The sequence below is a fragment of the Colius striatus genome, unplaced genomic scaffold (genome assembly GCF_028858725.1).
Source record: "Colius striatus isolate bColStr4 unplaced genomic scaffold, bColStr4.1.hap1 scaffold_44, whole genome shotgun sequence".
Classification (NCBI taxonomy): Eukaryota; Metazoa; Chordata; class Aves; order Coliiformes; family Coliidae; genus Colius; species Colius striatus.
Window position 1 is genome coordinate 1,786,074 of NW_026908525.1, and position 7,878 is coordinate 1,793,951.

The following is a 7,878-nucleotide window of genomic DNA, read 5'->3' on the forward strand; positions in this document are numbered from 1 at the left end:
GGGCTCCTCAGCTCAAGAGAGACAGGAAACTGCTGGAGAGAGGCCAGTGCAGGGCCACCAAGATGCTGAGAGGACTGGAGCATCTTCCTTATGAGGAAAGGCTGCGAGATCTGGGGCTGTTTAGTCTGGAGAAGAGGAGACTGAGGGGGGATCTCATTAATAGCAACAAATATTTAAATGGTGGGTGTCAAGAGGTTAGGGCAGCCCTTTTTCTGTTGTATCCCATGACAGAACCAGGGGTAATGGGATGAAGCTGGAACACAAAAATTTCCCTGAAACACAAGGAGAGACTCTTTACTCTGAAGGTGAGGGAGCCCTGGCCCAGGCTGCCCAGGGAGGGTATGGAGGCTCCTTCTCTGCATGCCTTCAAAACCCACCTGGACACGTTCCTGTGTGACCTATCCAGTTGGAGCTGCTGTAGCAGGGGGGTTGCATGAGGTGGTCTCTAGAGGTCCCTTCCAAGCCTCTCTAGCTGATTAATAAACTAGCCTGGGCCAGTTTATTAATAACATGGACTCTCTTTTGAGAGGCTCCTGATGCAGTTTCAACTTGCCAAGTCAAATTTCCTTTCAAGACTCGATTTTCCAGAGCCATTACTCCCGGGAAGAGGAAACTCTGAAGTCCCCAAGCAAGCTGTGCTGCTGCAGAAAGCCCTGTCCAAGGATCAGGGTCTTTTTCTGATGCAGTAGCTCTTTAGGTTTGCCTTCAATATCGGCCTTTGCCTGGACTCCTTTCCCATGCAGGACATGGTGTCAACAACGCTCAAGTGACTTGTGTGGCTCCTGTGCTAAGCTGTAGCTGGGCAGTCCAAGATCCATCCGACCTGACCCACGTCGTGTCAGCCGGGGATGGAATTTCCTGCTCACAGTCTCCACCTCAGAAATGTTGTTTCTTGCCACACCCCATCACCATGAAAGCAGGACTCGGGATGGATGCTTGACCGGGATTTCACACACGGAGGCAGCTCCAGCTGGCTCTGCTGCTGTTAGAAATGGGCTTCGTGCCCCAGTTAAAGCACCAACCTACAGCCCCTGCGCACTTCCAATGGCCTCCCCCAGCTCTGGTCTGAGTGTGGAGCTTCTCTCCATCATCAGCACAGTCGGGAGTGCTGGTCACAGTAGAGACTGTGCCCACAGTCACACAGAGCGTCCCTCATGCTGCAGCCCGGGCGTGGCCTCGGGCTCCATCGGTGCGGGCGGGCGCCTGGGCGGGAGAGGGACGGGGCAGCGGCGGCAGCTGCGAGGGCGGGCCCGTTACGGCAGTGACAGCCCCGCAGCCAATCAGAGGTGGCGGCGCCTCAGGGAAGTGACGGCCCCGCAGCCAATCAGAGGCGGCGGCGCCTCAGCGAGGGCGGGCCCGGTAACGGCAGTGACAGCCCCGCAGCCAATCAGAGGCGGCGGCGCCTCAGGGCGGGCTCTGGCCCCTCCCGCCCCGCGCCGCAAAGCCCCTGAGCCACAGGCAGAGGCAGAGTCAGGGCGAGAGAGACGGGAGCTGCTGGCGACAGGCCCCGAGGGGCCGAGTGCTGAGGGGACGGCACATGGCTGTGGGCACCAAAGGCTGCGGCCCTGCAGAGGACAAAACTAAGCTCAGGGTGCCCTTCTCAGCGCTGAGGGAGCCGCGCAGGGCGGGTGGTGAGAGGATGGGGCCAGTGTGTGCTGTGTGGTGGGCAGGGACAGGCCCCGGGGTGCTGGGCACACGCTGGAACAGGGGAAGCGCCGCTGGAACACGAGGAGAAGCCGTGTGAGTGTGACACAACCCACTGAGCCCTACATGGGCACACGGAGCTAAGGACTGTGCCTCCCAGAGCACCAGAAACCCCCAGAGACCCTTCCCCGAGCGGTTTCGCCCCCCTGGATCGTGAGGTAACAGCAATCACTGTGCTCTGAACAGTTCATCCGGGGTTCTGTTGCCTGGCATTCCTCGCAGGTCCAGCCCTTGGGAAGGGAAGATTTCCTCACTCCTTTACACTCTGGGTATTGCCAAGAGCTGATGTGGTGTTTTTCGTTAGTTCTCCCGCACTTTGCACATTGGAACAGGATCTTTTTCTTCCCATGGGCTCGTTTCAGGTGCTCACAGACGCCCGAGGCGTTTTTAAGTCGCACCCCACAGCAAGGACAGGCTAGATTCCTGTCCGGGATCTTCATCGCTGGAGTTAAAGCTGCTAATGACTCCCTGCTGGGGCTAAGCTCAGGCGTTAGTGACTCCCTGCGGGGAGTAGCCGGAGGTGTTAACGGCTCCCTGCTGGGGCTAAGGCGCGAGTGTTGATTGCCCGGCCAGCACTTCTAACACTTCAAATACATCGCTTGCAGGAGGATTTTCCAACTCCCTGTCACTCTCCAGAGGGTGAGGAGTGTTAGTACTGTCCAAAGGACTAGGAGATTGTGGACAGCTATTATTGTCCGAGTCAGAGGGGAGAAGCTAACCCCTTCCTAGGGCTCCGGTAAATAAATAGAGAGTTTGTCTAGGTAAGGTTCGAGATCAGAGGAAGCCAATTTAGAATTCAAACCCTCCAATTTGTTAAATGAAATTTAGAATTTAAAAGCTGTAAATCATTAACATGAAACCCATTTTCATCAAACGCAGATTTAAAACCGAAATCACTGTCCCGACCAGCCCATCAATCTGTCCAATTCCTTTGAGCGGCAACGGATGTGAAATCAGTTCTCCATGGTTACCTCCTTTTTGTCAATCCAGAAATTTTCCTCAGTCGGTTATTGAGGGTAAGACAAAAGCTAATCAACACACCCCTCAGGCGTTGATAGATAGCACTGCCCAACTTTCCCAGGGACTAGGGCTTGAGACTGCAAGTAAGCCTTGCAGTCAAATAAAATTTGTAACACCGAGTTTTTGCTGCTGACCGCTTGGCGAGTTTGGACAGCAAAAAGGGAGATTTTAACTCCAAGGTCTGGGGCAGAGACCAACTTAGTTACCCAGCAGGGCATCCAGTGGGACCACGAGGAGGTGTGGTCTCTGCAGCTGAGCCCACTTAATAACTGTGATCCCCAAGAGGGCAGGGTCTAAGCCTCCAGGACAGCATCCAGGAGAGTCAGGCTGCCAGGTTTACCCACTTACTTACTAAGACAGACTAGCTGTCTGTTTTCTGGGTTAAATGAAGGTGGCCCGTCCACGTGCTGCCGCTACCGGCAACATCACCAGGCGGCCCGCACGGATCACTCAGCCCACCGACCGCTGAGGGGACAAGATCACTGCACCCTCAGTATGGATGATGCTTTATTCCAACTAATTGTTTACACCATGTGCTTTTATCTGCTAACACAAGCACCTCCTTTCACTCCACCCTGTGCCTGCCTCTTCTGTACTCTCCACCTGTCGTGTGACAGCCCAAGACCTTCCAGGTGCCTGCAACATCTCCCCATCCCTAAGCTCGATGACTCCAGCATCCTGTGGTACAGGCTGATACAAAAGAAACTCAGTAGACTGTTAGACTCCTATTTTTGTTCGTATTTGTTTCGCCGGGACCCACTGCTGGGTTTCCTCCTACAAAAGCATACCCTCGGCCCAGGCATCTAAGCCTCCATCCTGACTCCCACTCCCCAGTGTCCATTTGCCACTATTTGACTGCTGGTAATTTATCTACTGCTACCGGTTCTTGCTCCCTAAAGTGTGCTTGCAGTGGTATGGGTCCTGACCCTCGAACAAAATGGTTAAGGATGTACAGACAGCACATGAAAATATCGTGTTGCCTATCGGGGGTAATTCTATGTCCCATAGGGCAAGCAGCACCTATCTGCTTTGCCACTTGGAGAGGGATCTTGGTCTGATGATGTAAAGCCCGCGCTCCACATTGCAAAAAGACGTGTAGCTGTGTGGCCGCTGGGAAATCCTCTTGGGTGGAGACAGGCCTTTCATGCGTGGCTGCTTCGTCTGCCTTTTGGTTACCTTTGGTGAGAGGCCCCGGAATACTGGTGTGAGTGTTGATGTGTACAATAGAGCAGGGGGCAGCACGAGTTTGTAAAGCATTCAAATTCCCAGCAGTCAGGTGCTCCAAATCTGTCGGCCACCTTATATGCAGCCCAACCCAGTGCCACCTCCACGGGATATGTTGGGCTGAAAAAGTTTCTGTCAAGCTCCCTTGACTTCCCAGTTTTTTCTTGTCCAATAGTAGACTTTATTTTTGTAACATATTTACAGGGTTGCAAGATCCAGAACAGGAGAAACCACAGCAGGAGACTGATGGAGCCATGTGGGACATGGCTAGTAGTCCAGCCACTGAGCAAATCCTCTGTCCACCAGCGTTCTGTTTACTGACACTGTCTACAAGCAGGTGAGAAAAAGCACATCAGAACACCAGCAGCAAGTTCTCATGGGCAAGAAAAAAACCTCATGTCCCATCAAGCTCCACAGCTGAATCAGGGCTGCCCCGTGGCAGGGTCGTAATTGGTGACCTGAAACACAGGGAAACATCAGCATGAGGAGGACATTCTGGCCTGAGCCATGGAGGATGCAAGGCTGGACACATTCCCTCCATTTCAGCTACTCAAACTTGGATGCAGGCTGGAGCAGGCAGCTGGGACACCCTGCAGGCCACTTTGCTCCAGTCACTGCAGCCCGTGCCCTGGTTGGAATTAGTGATGCCCTCGAGCACTGCATGAGACCAAAGGAAGCTGACAGACTGCCCCAGGTGAGCCCTGGATCTGCTGGAAAACCGGCCACTGTGGGCTCTGTCAGCCCGGGAAGGGGCCAGCAGAAGAATAGCAGCAGCTGACTCCGCCAACCACAAGACTCCTCTCCACAAGACTCCACAAGACTCCACAAGGCACCGAGTCAAAAGGAAACAGGGTGAGTTTTATTTACATCTAAAGCACTAAGAGCAAAAGCAAAGCACAAGTGAAATAAAACCACAAACTGAGCCAAGCAGCAGAATAAGGAGGGCAGTGCCCCTAACTTTAAATACATAATTAGCTCTAGAAATTAATGTAACTATCTGAGCAGTCACCAGAGTTATCCTTATCCAGACCCGCTGTCCCCGCTTTCATCTGAAGCTCTGCTGTTTTGCCATCCAGCCATTAATCCACACTTTAGAAATGCATGTGTACTCCTGGTTTCCCCAGTTGCTCGTCACAAGGACTTTGATGTACGAAAAAGCTCTGGGGAGCGGCGTGTTCTGTGAAGAGAGAAAAGGAAAAGGAGGTGTTCAGAGCAACAGTACAAGCGTATCTCCCCCTCCCAGCCCTGCTTCTGCTCAGGGACAGGCTCCCCAAAGTGGCTGAGCATCTTCTGCACACTGGCCCTGCTGGGGCTGTGTCTCCTTGCCTCGACCCTTTACCTCTGCTGCTTGTTCTGTGCTGACAGAGAGGCCCAGGAGGGGCTGCGATGTGTAGGGCAGCTGCTGGGCAACCCCACCGAGCTCCTGCTGTCTCCTGGGCTCACCTTCCCCCTGGCAGCCTGAGGGCAGGGAAGAGAAGGGGCTGTGCTGGGAGGAGAGGACACTGGCCGGAGCGCTGGTGCTGCCCGAGGGCTTTTGGCAGCCCTCTTTCTGCAGGGCACAAAGGCCTTGCTCTGGTGCAGTGTCTGTGTGTGCAGCTGGCTCTGCTGAAGGCAGCGGCTGCAGCCAGGGATCTCTCAGAGCTTGTGCTCCCACCCTCCTGATCCTGCCGGTGTTCTCCTTTTGCTGCCGCCACCACACGCTGCTCAGCTCTCACAACCCCACAAGGTCTCTCTCAAAGCACTCCAGTGCCCAGGGAGACGGCATTCACACTCTTCCTGCTGTGGACTTGCAGGCAAACCTCTTTTGCTCCATGCCATCTCTCCCCTGTGCACAGGCCATACCTTCAGAGGGAAGCGCTGAATGGGCTCTTTCCTCACATCATACATGAGGGTCGCAAGCTGAATTTCCTCTTTTGTATCCACCTCCAGTCCCTCGGGGCAAAGCACAAGGAGAGCAGATCAGATTCATGGCAACAAAGAGGCAACATGCAGAATCACAGAATCTCAAGGGTTGGAAGGGGCCTCGAAAGCTCATCCAGTGCAACCCCCTTGCCAGAGCAGGAACACCTACAGTAGGTCACACAGGAACTCATCCAGGTGGGTTTGGAATGTTTCCAGGGAAGGAGTCTCCACAACCCATCTGGGCAGCCCCTTCCAGTACTCCCTCACCTCAACAGGGAAGAAACTCCTCCTTGTGTTTCTTTGGAAGCTCTTCTGCTGCCTGCAGCCCTTCTAATCCACCCCAGGATGCCACTGGCCTTCTTGGCCACAAGGGCCCATTGCTGGCTCATGCTCACCCTGCTGCCCACCAGGACCCCCAGGTACTTTCCCCTGTACTACTCTCAGAGTTCATTCCCCAGCCTGTACTGGTACATGGAGTGATTCTTCCCTAGATGCAAGACTTGCCCTTGTTGAATTTCATTAGATTTCTCCCCACCCAACTCTCCAGCCTGTCCAGGGCTGGTTGGATGGCAGCACAGCCTTCTGGGGTGTCAGCCACTCCCCCTCAAGTACCCTCAAGTATCCTTGCTGGCAGTGCCTCTGTTCCCTCAGCAAGGTCATTAATGAATAGATTGAACAGTACTGGTCCTGGCACCGACCCCTGAGGGACTCCACTAAACACAGGCCTCCAACTAGACCCTGGCCCATTGATCACAACTCTTCTTCCCTTCAACCACATAACAACCCACCTCACTAACTCATCATCCAGCCCACACCTCAGTTTTGCTGACAGGATGCTGTGAGAGACGGTGTCAGATGCCTCTCTGAAATCAAGATAAAACACATCCACTGCACTGCCACCATCTATCCACCGGGTTACATCTTCACAAAAGGCTCTCGGGTTTGTCAAACGTGACTTCCCCTTGGTAAAGCTGTGCTGACTGCTCCTGATGACCCTCTTGTCCTTTAACTGCCTGGGGACAGTACCCAGGATAAGTCGTTCCACTCCTCCTTCAACCTGAGTTCCTCTGGAGTCGGGGGCTCCTGAGGACAGTCTCCAGCAGTACAGGTAGGGGCAAAGAAGGCATTCATTATCTCTGCCTTCTCTGTATCCTCTGTCACCAGGGCACCTGCCTCATTCCACACTGGGCCTACATTGCCTCTGGTATTAGTTTTATCCTTCCATCATCTATAGACTCTCTTCTTCCACTTGAGTTTGCACAACAGTTCCCTGTTTAACCATGTGTCTCTCCTGGCTCCCTTTCTTGATTTCCTACCCTCTGGAATGCTCTGATCCTGAGCCTGGAAAAAACGATCTTTGAACAGAGACCAACTCTCTTGGGCCCCTTTCTCCTCTAGCACCCTGTCCCATGAGATGCCCCCTAGCAATTGCTTGAAAAGGCCAAAGCTGGCCCTGCTGAATTGTGATCCTGCTTGGTATTCTGTTCCTACCACACAAGATCCTGAACTCCACCATCTCGTGGCAGCTGCAGCCAAGGCTGCCCTCAACCTTCACCGCTTCCACTAGACCCTGCTTGCTCGTGAGTACAAGATCCACTAGTGCTCCTCTCCTAGTTGCACATCCACCATTTGCATCAAGAAGTGATCATCCATGCACTGAGGGAATCTCCTGGACTGTAAGTGGTAGCCATGTAGGTCTCCCAGCAGATGTTTGGGTAGTAGTATGTGCTGCACCAGCCCTGTTACCCACCCTCCCTGTCCTGGGAAACAGCCACAGCCTAATGCTGGCTGGGGAGGAGCTCAGTCTCTGCCTTGAGCTTTCATCAAGAACCCTGAGAGGTGTTGGTCAGAATAAGTCTTGAGGGGGTGAAAGCTCTTGAGCGCCTGAAGCACCAGGCTAGGGCACTGCAGTGCTCAGCAGAGAGCAGGGCAGCAGCTTCAGAGGGGGCACAAAAGCGAGCGAGTCCCTGCCACATCCCCCCAGGGCCAGATGCAGCCAGAAGCATCCAGCACAGACTTACATAGACA